The 15,951-nt window shown below is 37.3% G+C and overlaps 2 pseudogenes; both read right to left on the reverse strand.

Moving 5' to 3' along the window:
- Positions 1–12,496: 12,496 nt before the first annotated feature.
- LOC126081584 (ribosome maturation protein SBDS-like) lies at positions 12,497–13,861 on the reverse strand (annotated as a pseudogene).
- A 180-nt stretch (positions 13,862–14,041) lies between these two features.
- On the reverse strand, positions 14,042–14,881 carry LOC126081585 (cyclic AMP-dependent transcription factor ATF-1-like; annotated as a pseudogene).
- Between the last annotated feature and the right edge of the window lie 1,070 nt (positions 14,882–15,951).

Consider the following 15,951-nt stretch of genomic DNA (forward strand, 5'->3'; position numbering starts at 1 on the left):
GATTCCTAACCAAGGTAAAAGCAGCTTAAATTGTTCATGACAATATTTCAAAAGAATGCTAGTTAGTGACATTATTAAATAAGATTATTATTAAAATATAATGCAGCTTCTGAGGGAAAGCATAATTTAATGGAACTTGGAATAGGGTTGCTAGGAGTTGGAATTGACTTGATGGCAACGGGTTCGGTTTGGTTGTTTTTTGAAATGATAATATAGGACCCTCACCTTGAGAAAGAAATCAATTTAGAACTATTAATTTAGGTCTTGGGGCTGTGGTAACACCAGAAAACATCATGGAGGCACAGACAACTGGCAGGAAGTACAGGAAACACATTTTATGGAAGGTACAGTGGGATCACTATGCTCTGGGTAACTTCATTGGGCATCAATAACATAGCAATGAGATAATCATGAGTCATTTAGGGTGCAGTGGGAAATATTACTCTTTTTTCAATATCAGTAAGTGCATCAACAGTGGAACTAGCAAAAAATCCAGAACAAGAGCCAAGGAACATTGCAGAAGCATCTCAGCTCCAGAGAAGATTTTTTCATGAACAAATGAGCCACCTCTTTCTTCTCATAAAGGATTTGGCAAGGTTCTCAATTAAATATCCTCTGTTGGGCAACAGCTTACAATGTTCTTTAGACTTCATTGTACCGATGTCACATAGAGAGTATATATCTGAGTCTGGAATTCCAGGCAGAACAAAGCTATAAATATTAATTGACATGGATGGTATTTAAGTCACAGGACAAAAAGGAGAATTTACTCAGAGGAAGATGAATATAGATAAGAAAAGCAGAGCCCAGGGACACCACATTTAGAAGAATGCTTTTAAATATGAAATTAACATCGCAGATGAGCAAATTATGTATTAAATAGGTGACTACAAGATTTTATAGACGTTATTGTCATCCAGGTGACAGTTATTTCATTAAAACAAAAACGATATTGACTTCTGGCTTACAACTTTTTCAATGTAATATTTTGAAGCACAACTCAAATTACGTGGAATCAGACACTTCTGCATCAACTTTTCAGCTCACCTGTTCCTGTGGGAAGCATGTTCACAGAGACCTGCACACACAATGAACTGAATTAATTTAATTCAGGGAATACATATTACTTTCCCAGGAGAAATAAGACATCCCGCTTGGTTCTTGTGTTAAGGAATATAACATTAGAAACACAGACCCTACTTTGAATCATCTATAGTCTAGATAGAGACAAAAATATGTACGGAACTAACCATACTAACAAAAGGAATGCAACAATTGCAAAGTAAAAAGTCAAACAGAAAAGGGACAGATTGAAGTTTAAGGATTTTGAAAAGTGTCGCCAATAAGCTGTCACTTTAGTTTTTTTAATGATTTGAGTTCGTGGATATAAAAGGAAAAAAAAAACATTCAAAATGCAGGAAGACCATGAGGCATTCCCATGAGAAAGTGAGTCAGGCCGCATTGGAGTACATGATGTATTAGTTGAGTGTATTTGGAAGTGAACTGTGGGTGGGAGGCTGGCTTATGGGAAATGATATTGAAAGTGGGTGAGTTTTAATCTGGCCTAGAATCCACTTGATGGCAATGGGTTTGGTTTTTTGGTTTTAGACAGAAATCTAAGAAATGAAGATAAACTTTCTTTTTTTTTAAGTAAGGAAAGACATGGAAAATTATTTGTTATATCCCCTCACTTGCTGTCAAATCTATTTTGACTCATGGTGACCCCGTATGTTTCATAGCAGAACTACACTCCGTAGAGCTTTCAGTGGATGTGATATTTCAGAAGCAGATTGTCAGGGCTTTCTTCCGACAAACAGCCCACCTTTCTGTTAGTAGCTGAGCACTTAACCATTTGCACCACGAGGGACCCGTATTTGTTACATAGACACCAAGTATTCTCTTAAAATGAGGGTAACAAGGAATATTTAAACCTCCAAAATATAAGCAATATTGTACTCTGTAATTTTCCTGCCTATAACTTGAATTTATATTTCAAAGGTTGTTTTAGGGAAGTCATACGAGGGATAACTTTTTTTTTCCCTTTTTCTGCTTTTAAGTATTTTTCTAATTTCCTAGAGTATGTACGAAAAACATATTTTCACATTATGAAACACAATAAATATTTTTTTGCACTTACTTTTCTCACATTTAAATTATTGCTCATGACATTTCTTCGCAGATGGATAACTTAGTCAAAAGTACACAAATTTTTTTTTTTGACTCTTGGAATATATCTGTATCTTTTTAAAGGTTAAGATATCAGCTTTCTATCAACTAGTAAATTTTTTTTATCAATTTCTTGTCAACCTTTTCAGTATCCAGTATTTTAGAAGTATATATGTGTCTTGTGTGAATTCATATATTTGCAAATATAGCATGTATACAATGGTATGTGACAATTTCAAATGCTTAAATGATAAATTCGAGGATACAATTTATTGAGATCACTAAGGAATCTCCAGACTCTAGCTTAGTTGCTTGGCATACTGTAGCTACTTAGTAAATACATTGAATGAGTGGATAAATATAATAATGATGGCTATTTATTATAGAACACTTAGAATATACAAAATATATTAAAAAAAACTAAAACTACTCATAGTACTACTATCTATACAAAAAAACAAAAAATCTAGATAAAACTATCATTAATAATTTGTTGATTGCACAGTTATATTTCTGTCTATAATTACAAAATGGTCATTTATGACTTGTTTTTAAGCATAGTTACCTACTGTCTGCCTTTTACAAGGTCACTAAATGCTATTTTATGACATGATTTTTAATGGCTTAATAAATATTCTAATGTATGGGTATTTTTAAGGTTCATTTTATGACTAAAAATGTTATCTTATTTGATTTTTTAAAATTAGTTTTCAATGGAAACATGGCCAAAGAAGAGCAGAGCATGGCTGTTTATTCTCCAGTGAAGAACTTCAGATAATCATATGTAAACATGTGGATTCTAATTAATGGTTTTGCTCACTCAAGCACCCAGTCATGAATATTTTTGGATGACTTACTATGGGCCAGAAACTATACTAAGTACTCAGTATTTTATGATTAATGTTTTCCCTTGGCAGCAGTAGTCAGTAACTGTACTGATATACCTGGGCTGAAGAGTTTTTCTTTTTCTTTTTTTTCCCCATCAGGCACAAACCATGGCCAAAGTGTGAGGGACAAATAAAGTTCAAGTATTTGCCTTGGAATTATTTGTTTTTTGCAAAGGAAACCATTGTATTCACTGAGGGACTTGTTTGTAGAATGTGTTCCTTTCTTTTTATACATTCTAGTGTGACAGCAAAAGTGTAATAATAACAAAATGCTTAAAACACTTTCAAAAGACATGTATTTTAGTTCTGTATTGATCATGGTCTCTGCACAAGACTACAAAACCAAATGGAAAAAAAAGAGGTAAGATATTCATTAAATTTTCTTAGAAATCAAAAAGTTCTGGAAGTAGATCTTCTACAAAACTTAAAAATGAAAAAAAATTGCATAAATTAGGGAAGAAAAAGAATTATAATTTAGAACATTCTGTTTTCAATAATTTGGGTGATTTGAAATTATAATTGAAAGAACTGAGAGGGACTAACAGTACAATTTGGAAGTTAAGGAACTTCATAAAATCAAAACAGAATCATACTTACTCATTTGATTCAATATTTAAAGTAAAGGTCCAGGGTTTCTAGGAAAGTACCGTGTTTGTCTGAAGGTATCTTTTCTCAGACTCTTCAGTTAAAACAGAGCTTAAAGTACTACTTTTTCATCTGAAGCCAATTGCCATTTATTAGCTGTGTTTTACTTCATAGGAAGTTTTATGAGATTTCAAAGGGGTAGTAACAATGAAACTCTTAGAAAAATGCCTTCAGAATTTTTTTTTTTTTTTTTTTTAATGAAAGGGTAGATGAGTCTGCCATAAAATGGTGGCTCTGTCAAATGTGCTACCTAATTTATTTTTCACAAATTTCTTGTGAAGTAAGTCCAGGAAGAATAATGGACACTTACTCAAAATCACATGACTAGTTAGTGGCAAGAGCTGGGATGGGATCCCAGACCTGTCTGATTTTAGAACCTGGGATTATTTTACCCCAGCAGTTCTTTCTCACTAAACCATGGTTTTCATCACAAATAGTGTGGTGTAATGGGTCGCTTTTGTGTGGTTTTTCTCGCCATAGTTTTGTAACTCCTTGTACAAATAAGTTAATTGTGACCCATCAAGGGAATTGGTCAGTTTTTCCATCCCTTTAGGCTCAAAAGAGAGCCAATTCCAGAGCAGGAGAAGATCTTACCACCATCAAGGAGGAAGAAGGGGCAAGAGCAGAGTGTGTCCTTTGGACCTGGGATCCCTGCACTGAGAAGCTTCTGGAGCCAGGAGACCAACAGAGAGAGCTGTAACACTGAAGATGGTGGAAGCAGTGACAGACAAACAGCAGCAAGAGAAACTGGCAGGAGATGGTGAAGTGGGTTTCCTGGCCCACAGAGTGAAAAAGCTGAGTGTCTTTGGGCAGGAGGCTTGCTGGCGGAGTAAGGTGCCTCCAGGCACTTGGTGGAGTTAGGTTTGCACACCCAGTGAGCTAGAGCTGTGCACCTTTAGGTCAAGGCTTACAGGAGGAGTGGGGTGTATCAGAGCACTTATTGGCAGAGCTTCGTAATGCTTGCTTGAGCAGGGCAGAGCCCATGCCAAAGGCCAGAGAGAGGCTTGCCTTCGAGCATAGCTGAGAAACTGTACTGATGGGAGAACAATATCTTGAGCATTCCTGAACCTGAATTGTAACATGTTTATAACATGTTACTTCCCTAATAAACCCCATAATCATGAGTATTGTCTGTGAGTTCTGTGTAGCCATTTTAAGGAATTATCAAACCCAGCAGAGAAGTAGAGAGAGCCGTGGGAGGGATGGTTTGTGTCAGAATTGATAGAGATGGCAGAGAGAGGAGGATGTCTGACCTCTGCCTCATAGAAATCAGCTTTGGGCTGTTGATCTTGATTCCCTTGACCCCTTGTGAAGTTGGAGGAGGTGAGATGATGCCTCTGCCAAGCTATTTTTACAAATAGTAACAATTGAGGTAGACCACAACTGACACATAGGTTCGGCTAAGAGGGTGTTTTCAATTGCCTCATATGCGTGTGGAAGCTGGACAATGAAAAAAGAAGACCGAAGAAAAACTAATGCTTTTCAATTATGGTGTTGGCAAAGAATAGTGTTTTTTTTTTTTTTTTTTTTTACCAAAAGAACGAACAAAACTATCTTGGAAGAAGTAAAACCAACATGCTCATTAGAAGCAGGGATGGGGGGACTATGTCTCACATACGTCGGATATTGTCTGGGTTATCCAGTGCTGCTATAACTTAAATGCCACAAGTGGATGGCTTTAACAAAGAGAGGTTTATTCTCTCACAATCCCGTAGGCTAGAAATCCGAATTCAGAGTGCCAGCTCCAGGGGAAGGCTTTCTCTGTCTGTTGGCTCTGGAGGAAGGTCCTTGTCATCAGTCTTCCCTTGGCCTGGGAGCATCTCAGCACAGAAGCCTTGGGTCCAAAGGATGCACTTTGCTCCCAGTGCTGCTTTCTTGGTGGTATGAGTGCCCCATGTCTCTCTGCTTGCTTCTCTCTTTTATACCTCAAAGAGAATGGCTTAAGACACTACCTAATCTTGTAGGCCTCATCAGTGTAATTGCTGCTAGCCTGTTTTATTATATCATAGTGATAGGATTCACAATACATAAGGAAATCACATAAAATGGTGGACATTCACACAATCCTGGGAGTCATGGATGAATTAAGTTGATAGATATTTTGGGGGCACACAATTCAATCCGTAACAGTTATGTTGCAGGAGGGATCAGTTCCTGGAGAAGGACATCATGCTTGGTAAAGTACAGCATCATCGAAAGAGAGGACAATCCTCAAACAGATGGATTGACACAGTGGCTGCAACAATGGGTTCGAGCATAACGATCGTGAGGATGGTACAGGACCAGGCAGTGTTTTGTTCTGTTGTACACGGGGTCACTATTAGTCAGAAACAACTTGATGGCACATGACAACAACAACAACAACAACAACAACAAGAGGGATAGGCATTATAAACAGCATAGTGAGGAGAGGCACTGAGATGAGGTTGTAAGTGTTAAGAGGTCTTCTGTACTTTGGTCTCTGCTTCTACTACTTTAACAAAACAGCTCTCTGAGATGAACAATAGTTTGAAAATTTTCAATATCCTTCCTAGATTACACAGCTAGTGCCTTCTAGATCTTCTCTCACCTCTCTGATTTTTATTCTCTGCTTTTTTCTTGTAAAATTTTTAAAGTTATCCTTGATGTTTGCCCCTCTACTACCCTTTCTCATTTAGTCAGTTACTGAGGCTTATTTAATAGTGCCTCAAAACATCTTTTTATTCTGTCCTTTCTTCATCATTGCTGCTGTCACTTAGTCTGAACTCACTTCAGACTATCTCATGTAAGCCTATTTTACCTAGGTGCTTATAACAGCCTCCTAACTTCCCTAGGCTTACTTTCCCATTGCTAGCCATTATCTTTTTAAATCATAGTTCTGATTATACCAGTCTCTTTAAAAGTCACTGCCTGAAAATGAAATCCGACTCTCCAGAGTGGCCTATAAAACCCTTCAGGCATAGACATAACCCACAAGCCTTGCTTCTTGTGTAGTGACTCATGCTAATTCTCCACACAGCTATTCCCTCGATGCTCCTGGTGTTCTTGAACATGTCTCCATCGCTGTTTCTCTTAGTTGCTGTTCATGCTTTCCCCACCTTGGAATGCCTTCTGAATGTTATGCTCCTGATAAATGTTTGCATATCACTCAAGTTCAAGCACAAATGCCTGTATGCTTTTACTTGACCTTTCAGATCTCAATTACAAGTTGAAATACTAGTTTCATAATTTGAGTTAACATATTATTGAATAGTTACCACTCTTACAGCATTTACCACACATCACAGCATTTTTGTTTACTTCTCACTTGACTAAGAGCTTCTTGTGAGCAGTGGCTAAATCTACACACAGTATTATTTAAAAAATTTTTTAGTTTGTAATATAATGCCTTGAATTAAAAAAAAAAAAAAAAAACCCTTTGCTGTTGATTGATTCTGACTCATAGCGACCCTATAAGACAGAGTAGAACTGCTCTACAGGGCTTCCAAGGAACAGCTCTTGGTTAGCAGCTGAGCTCGTAACCACTCACCACCAGGGCTCCAGTTTGTACAATATAGACACCCAATAAATAGCTGCTCTTTAATTTACACAAGACTGTTTTCTTTAAGGCAAAATATAAAACTTATCACAGGGAAATAAGCAGAGGACTATCCTAGGGACATAATGCTCTAGTTTCTGACCTTTAGCATTATTAATGAAGCTAGATTTATCTCTGGATTTCCTTTGGTGTGATGTACTTTACTTTTAAAAAATAACTTTCTTTGCAGAATTTTGAAGCCAAGTTTTCCAAGTTCTAAAGTGTGGCTATTCCTGCTGTCTTGTTATCTAGTGCTGCTGTAACAGAAATACAAGTGGATGGCTTTAACAAAGAGAAGTTTATTCTCTTACAGTCCAGTAGGCTAGGAGTCCAAATTTAGGGCATCAACTCCTGGGGAAGGCTTTCTCTGTCAGCTCTGGAGGAGGGTTCATGTCATCAATCTTCCCTTGGTCTAGGAGCTTCTATGTGCAGGAACCCCAGGTCCAAAGACACGTGTTTCCGGCGCTGCTTTCTTGGTGGTATGAGCGCCCCATGTTTCTCTGCTTGCTTCTCTCTTTTATATCTCAAAAAAGATTGGCTTAAGACACTGTCTAATCCTGTAGATCTCATCAATATAACTGCTGCTAATCCATCTCATTACATCATAGTGATAGGATTTACAGCACAGGGAAATCACATCAGATGACAAAATGGTAGACAATCATACAATACTGGGAATCATGACCCGGCCAAGTTGAAGATATTTTGGGGGGGACACAATTTAATCCATGACACTTATCCTATCACCTCATTCTTGTCACATCTCTGAGCCAATAGTTGGTCTTGCATGCTTTGCATATTAAAGCCTTAATGTATTTAGAATGTCTTTATTATTTATGAATACAGCTTCTCACACATGCTGTATAATCTTTTCAGCAACACTGTTTTAAGTAAATATTATTTAAAGTTAATCTGATTGAACCAGAAGAGCTTAATGAATGAAATAATTTAAGCCAATCAAAAAAAAAAAAATTAAAGCTTTGTTACCCAAAATGTCGTCATAACAGAATACTATTTTATAAAAATAATATGATGATGATTATAATGATGATGTTAACTAAAATTTTTTTAAAAGAAGTGAAGTCTCCAAGCGTGAATAACAACCACTACCACCACCATCAGCAGTACCATCACCAGCACCATCAGCAACAGAATCATCACGGAGAGACATCAGTAGAGACAAGCATTCTTTAAAATATATTTTATTATAAAATCCTAAGGCCCTGTGGTAGGATAGCAACAATACACGTTTACAACTGTAAGTATAATTTACCTATATAATATCTGTCACCCTCTTCAACTCATAATGATAAATCATTGCAGTTTATCTTGCTTTATATCTAGGTTGCATTTTAGAGCTTGAATAATTTTAGGAGAAGACAAGAATTTTGAAAACCTTACAATTTTTTTCAGTAATATTAATAAAAGAAATACATTTCATTCTTTTACTGAACATTTATTGTGTGTCAGGCAATATACTAGGAATTAGTTACAACATAGTAAATAACATAAACCATACCAATTGGGGAAAAAATACAAATAATAGACAACTACAACATTGTGTGATAAAAACTACCCTCAGGGTAGATACGGGCCCGTGAGTTTGGTATTATCAAATCATATGACATCTGTCATGAATTGAGCTGTGTCCTCCAAAAATGTGTGTCAACCTGGCTAGTCCACGATTCCCAGTATTGTGTGATTGTCCACCATTTTGTCATCTGATGTGATTTCCCTATGTGTTATAAATTCTGCCTTTATCGTGTTAATGAGGTGGGATTAGCAGCAGTTATGTTAATGACACAGGATTCAATCTATAAGGTTAGGTTGTGTTTTAAGCCAATCTCTTTTGAGATATAAAAGACAAAAGCGAGCAGAGTGACATGGGGACTTCATACTACCAAGAGTAGAGGCAGGAGCATACGTCCTTTCGACCCGGGGTCCCTGCACTAAAAAGCTCATGGGGCAGGGGAAGATTGATGATATGGACACTGCTCCAGAGCCAACAGAGAGAGAAAGCCTTCCCCTGGAGCTGGCACCCTGAATTTAGACTTCTAGCCTCCTAGACTGTGAGAGAATAAATATCTCTTTGTTAAAGCCATCCACTTGTGGTATTTCTGTTATAGCAGCACTAGATAACTAAGACAACAACTAAAGGCAATGAAGGCCATAAGAGAGTTGTAAGAAATGAGTGACATGATCATATTTGTTTGAGCACATATCCTTGGCCCATCTTCAGCTTGCCCCTTACAGTAAGATTTGAAATCGTTTGAAAACATTTCTTCCCAAAGTCTAACTTCTCTAAATATATATAAAATCATTTATCTCACAAAATATTTAGAGTACTACTTCATTAATGATGAGAGGTGTTGAAGACATATATGTTATAATATTCAACAAAACAGGTATGTTATAAAGAACATTAAGATCATCTCAAGGTATGAATTCCCTTCAGGTTCGTCTTAGACATTAGGAAACATCTGAGACCATTGGGGGTTTCAAATGTCACTTTTGTGATGGTGTTTTGGAACCAGTTGTACCAGCTTGAAAGAGCTGATACTGTGCAACTTTTACTAATGCCGTTATCAGTGAGGAAACCCTGGTGGTGTAGTGGTTCAGAGCTACAGCTGTTAATCAAAAGGTCGGCAGTTTGAATCTGCCAGGTATTCCTTGGAAGCTTTATGGGCCAGTACTACTCTGTCCTATAGGGTCGCTATGAGTCAGAATCCACTTTACGGCAATGAGTTTTTTTGTTTGTTTTATTATCAATGAATAGGGAGCCCTGGCGGGGCAACTGTTAAGCAGTCAGCTGCTAACTGAAAAGTTGCCAGTTTGAACCCACCCAGCAGTTCTGTGAGTGAAAATCCTCTGGGGAAGTTCTACACATGGGGTGGCTATAAGTCAGAATTGACAATACCCAAAAACAACATGATCAGTGGCATCGCATTGATAGCTCAAAATTAACAAATGCTACAAATCTGGTTTTGTTTTGTTTTTAAATCCTTTCAGAGAGCTTGTTTACCTGCCCAGCACTGCTTAGTAATATGCCTAGTAATATGGTGGTTGGATACTACATTTCCCAGAATGATATGCCACTTCCCTCTGATTAGACAGGTCCACTTGCCATTCATTCTGGGTGTCTTCTTCTCCCATGACTAATGTAATGCCAAAGAATCAAAGATTTCTCCAACTCATTTCATTAACTGAAACCCAAACCAAACCTGTTGCTGTCGAGGGCCTGACTTAATCAAAATGAGTCTTAACATTCAAATATTTGCAAATTCCAGTTCATCATCCATATCCTATTTATCATCTATTCGATTTATCCCCAAACTCAGATTATGACAATGTTTGGTGTCTGATAATTCAATCTACTACTGAATAATTTCTTTCTTGTCATACTTAATAACATTTCAGGAGTTATCCTGGCAAGAGAGCACCTCTAATATTCCTGTTGTTATATTGTATTATTTTTACTTTCATTAGGTATCAGTATTATTTTTTTTTAATTACAAACTGGATTGTTTGTGACCGCTGGAAGTATTTCAATAGATATTATGACTGTGTTGATTACATAGAATTAGTGATTGCTAAGCACATCTTTAATAACTCTTATCAAAAGCAGAATTACTTGGCTTTCTTTTTGTAGGTTACAACACTTTAAATAATTCAACCAAATATAAATACCGTGTCACTTCCCTGGATGGTTTATTTCACATTTAGTTACCAAATGATGAATATCAAAGTGACTGTATAATTTGCTGACAGTGTGGAACCCATAAATAACACCATTCCCGCGAACAATGAAGTTTGCAATGGACACACAGAGTACTCTTTTTTTTTTTATCAAATGTCATTTAATTTCATAGAAGACAATATGATACATATTGTATAAGGAACCCAAAATAATTGTACAATTTCAAAATACACAAATTGGAATATTGAAGTTAAACACTGGTGTACTGACAGCATTTTTGGACTTTAGATAAACTACATACAAAACTTATAATTCAAATGTTGACCAATCAGAAAATTTTACTTCCCATAATATAAAAATGATATTTTGAGTTGCAAAATATTTATTTTTTTATTAAAACAAACCATATAAACATTTAAAATAAGTATTAAAACTCAACATTAGAATTTGTAAAGATTAGCTATAAAAATATATTGCCAGTCACTTTTCTTATAAATGTTATCATTCACTACCTTACAAAAAAGTCACAGAAAATTGCATTAATATCTGTACTATTTTTAGAATCTGATAAACTCTACATTAAATTGATTATAAAATCCTCTTGGAAAAACTTTGAAAAGCATGTTAAGAGGGTTTTAAAAAAATCCTCTTAATATCATCTTAAGGGCCTGTAAACATTCCATTCTATTGAAGTACAACAGGATAAGTATTGTGTATTCAACTGCATACAGAATATAAAACCCAAACACAATTTGTTATCTATTTGTAGAAAATCACCATTCCCAGAGTAACCAAAAACAAACTACTTAAATAGTTCTCTTTCCATTCTAATAAAAACTTATGAAATCACAACTCCATTTAGGTACCTTTTAGGACAAGCCATCAAAAATAATTAACCCAGTCTCAAAAACACTCTCAAGTCTAATAAACGTTTTTTTTAAATAAAAATAAGAGTGGTTTTATTCAACTATATTAATATATATTATACGCTTTGAGAATTAGAATAAATGATTTTATTTTTACCAAAAATAATGTAGGTTATGGCAGCATGTTCAATGAAAATTGTCTAAGTTCTGCACAGTCATCATGTACTTATTTTTAAGCCAATCAGAAAGTCATCGTTCAAGCTTCGTACCAGGCCACCCGATAGTTACCCGATAAAGACGTTTCATTAAGTAGAAATAAGACACTCTATCATTCCATTTTCAGCAAGTGCTCCCTCTTGGTCACACGAAACTATGCCTTAAATAGCAAACTTACAGTAGAACGCACCACCTTTTACCTTTATATCCACAAAAGCTGCCTCAGGTAACTTCCACCTTGGAAAGTTACAAAGTCGTGACACAGCAAAATGCTAGTCTGGACTTTGTATCTGGGGTTTTCATTTTAGCCTAAAACACCAATTTATAATTACAACAAAATTAATCCCACATTATTATACTCAGGAAAGTCTTCTTGTGTGTGTGTTTTAACACAAAAATGAAACTCATCTAATAGTCTGAGGAAGTACTTGGCAGACCGCAGAAATAAGACAGAACTGTAGGGAAAGAAAACACTTCAGTGTTTTAGAGCTGAAGAGACTGGTGACTGTCATTCCAATTTCTCATCTCCTTCTTCCACGTCTTTCAAATTGGGCACTTCCAAAGAACCGTTGCCCTTTGTCTCCTTTTTTATCAGCTCATCAATTTCTCCGAAGCAGCGTGGGTCAATCAGACACACAATTTCTAACTGTTGACCATAGTCTCCACTCTCTATAACCTTGATAAATGGTTTGAGCTTTTCTTTCAGCTTCTTGCCTTCATTCACTTGGAGAAGCAATCAAAGTCTCCCGTGCTCAGGCTCTATCTTTGTTTCCTCCTTCAACTGCTTTATTACTTCCAGAGCCCGCTGTTTTGTACTCTTGTTTTTGACTGAATAGTGGATGTCCTTCATGGCTCTCTCCATAAGGATGGCAGTCTCTTTGTTTCAGGATTCACACATTTATCTGCTACAATAGTTGCAATGTCCCGAAACATCTGCTCCAGCTGTGTGTGCTTTTTTTTATCGGATACTTAAACCTCTCCTTTAGTCAAAATCTGCTTACAGATTTCAGTCTGGTCGTTTGTTTCAAGCGCACTGATAAGATCTTCCTTCTTTGCAACCTTACCTTTCGAGACATTCGCAAGCACTGAGTGGGTCTGCAGAATTTCATCAAGGCTTTACCGCACTCCGCTCCGCCAGGGAGGTAATTGTAGCAGGTAATTTTCGAAGATCTTCCCGGCGCGCTTCATCCACACCGTGGCCACATTGGCCAGACAGATCTGGTTAGCAGGGGTGAAGGTCGAAATGGTGGATGCTCACAGGTGCCGAGTCCTGCGATCCAAGGTACACCTGCGCCTGGGCCGGAGGCCACCGTTGCGAGCCAGCGGCAGAGGCGCAGTAACGACTGCAGAGTGCCCGTGGCCCCAACTAGCTCAGCTCCGGCGGCAGCCACAATGCACCCCTCAAGTCCAATGAACTTTTAACAACTCATTTAAAAGGCTTGATAATAGAACAAGTATTCATAATCAGAATGCATGATTTATATATTTAGTTATGTATTAGTTTTTCTTTTACATTTGTAATTTAGAATTTACTGGCAGAAATAAGAACACACGTATTATTGAAAAAGCCAGTTTCAGGAAACAGTAAGAAATGCAAACCTTGAAGGTCAATTCGATTTATTTATTTTTTTAATTCAGTTGACCAAATTTTCATTTCATCTGCCATTTTTGTATTATTGGCAACTATTAAAAAAAAATTTTTTTTATTGTTAATTTGGAAAATTCAGATTGATGAAAGTTCACTTCCTGCATCTTGACTATGTTTAATTTTTACAAAGCTTCCAGTAGTGAAATTTTTACAAAGTGCCAGTAGCCTTCTTGAGGTCATTTCCCACTTTATCCTCTGACACCAGATTTCTTGTATATTTATCTTTGACATGTGAAAACCTAAATAAAAAGCTTCTTCTTTCTTTCTTTCTTTTTTTTAACCTTTTAGCTTACAAAACTCCATTAAAAAGAAAAGAAAACCATCTAATTTTTAGGCAAATCCACAAAGATACTTTCTTTCTTAACAAACACTTTTACTGGAATAAAGATCCTTCAAAGTGTTTAACTCTTCTATTAGAGTTTGATTTTGATTTTCCAGAAGGGCAACTCGATTTTCCAGGCATTTCACATACTCTTTCTTCTTTCTGCGACATTCTCGAGCAGCTTCTCTGTTTTTCATCAATCTTATTTCTTTTTTCAATTGCGGATCACCTGCCTCAGTTGTCTGAGTGGTAAGAGTCACAGGAGGTGTCATCACCACGGTCTGTGGTAGTGAAGTAGCTGAAGGTGTGCAACGGAGCTGGTATGTCTGCATATCTCCTGATACACTCTGTACAACCACCTGGTTGCTGGGCACAAGCATTTGCCGTCCATCAGAGGTCTGTGCATACTGGAGAATTGATGGAGCTTGCTGAGTACTGCCTGAATTTGTCATGGTTAATGTCTCAAGCCCCGGTACTGCGTCTGTGCCTGGACTGGCTAGTTGTAAGGCTCCATTTGGGGCAATAGCAATGTACTGTCCAGTGCTAGTCTGATAGATGGGAGATGGAACAGACATAGAAGTGACAGTAGAAACTCCAGGGTTTTCTCCATCTCCTTTTCTGCTCGTTGTATCTTCAGAAGATAGTTCTTTCAAAATGTTTCTTTAATATGGGTGCTGTGCTAGGATCCCGTGGGCTTTTTTTGAGGAGCCTATGCTATCAGATGAGTCCTGAGACTCTTCACTTTTTGGTAAGGATGATGCCTGTTGAGAAATATGAGAGATACGAGCTGCCTGAACTGTTGAACTGGGTTCCGGGGTTGTTTCTGAAGTGTTATTCTTGTAGGAATTTTCCGTAATTAACTGTGGCTGCCGCCTCATTGCTGTCTGGAGCGGGAACTTCTGCTCTCCCCTCCCAGGATGGATCTGAGTTCACTACCTCCTCATACAGTGGAGGCTGTGCCTTTTGTTCTGGGTCTGGTGGGGCGGGAGAACCAGTGTCACTTAACAGCCAGCTGTCCTAGGCTACTGTTTCCTCAGCACTCAGGGTGGTCACTGGCAGCATGATCTATACCAGCTGGAGGGCTGGGGAGCAAGGAGGGCAAAACTGAAGGTAGCCACTAGAGTCTTCTTGGCAAGAGTTACTGAGCGGTGGAAAACATTAAAGGCCTTTTGAGAATTGTATGCTGGTCTGCATTTAATTTTTTATGCAAATCCCCAAACAAAATCATACAAAATTATCTTTCTGAGAGACAACTGTGCTGTTGTTAAGGAACCAACCACATTTATCATTTTTGGTTTGAGAAATGGTATCTTGCCAAAAGCAAAATTAATTTGCCAAGTAGTATTCTGTCCCAACCCCTGTGAACTCATAAAATACCATCTTTATCATGCGGAGAGGTTCTGGGTGGTCAAGTTGTCACAGTGTCTATGTGTATATGGAGCTGGTGGGAAGGTTGTATTTGCAACAGCCAAGACAAAAATAATTATGAAAATCAATGAGGCTCAGGGAATTGCATTTAAATACTCGGAGCTCTGATGGCATGGTGGTCAAGAGCTTGGCAGTTTGAATCTACCAGCCACTCCTTGGAAACCCTATGGGGGCAGTTCTATGTCCTATAGGGTTGCTATGAGTTGCAACTGACTCTATGGCACGTAACAACAAGAAGTTGATATTTAAACATTGCTATGAATTCTTTGAGGACTCTTCTCTGGACTACTGACAATTTAAGAGTAATATAACTTAAGACTACATCTTCTAGGTTTAAGAAAATCTGTGTTACTTATTGGTCATACTTTCCATAACAAAAAATAATCACAATGATTGTCTGTCTTAGGCTCAGCTCTCCAGAGAGGCAAAACCAGTAAAAGGTATAAATATCTATATAAAAAGATTTATATCAAGGAAGTGACTCACGTGCTTGTAGAGGCTGGAATGTCCCAAGTCAGTG

This window comes from Elephas maximus, chromosome 8 (genome assembly GCF_024166365.1).
Source record: "Elephas maximus indicus isolate mEleMax1 chromosome 8, mEleMax1 primary haplotype, whole genome shotgun sequence".
Taxonomy (NCBI): domain Eukaryota; kingdom Metazoa; phylum Chordata; class Mammalia; order Proboscidea; family Elephantidae; genus Elephas; species Elephas maximus.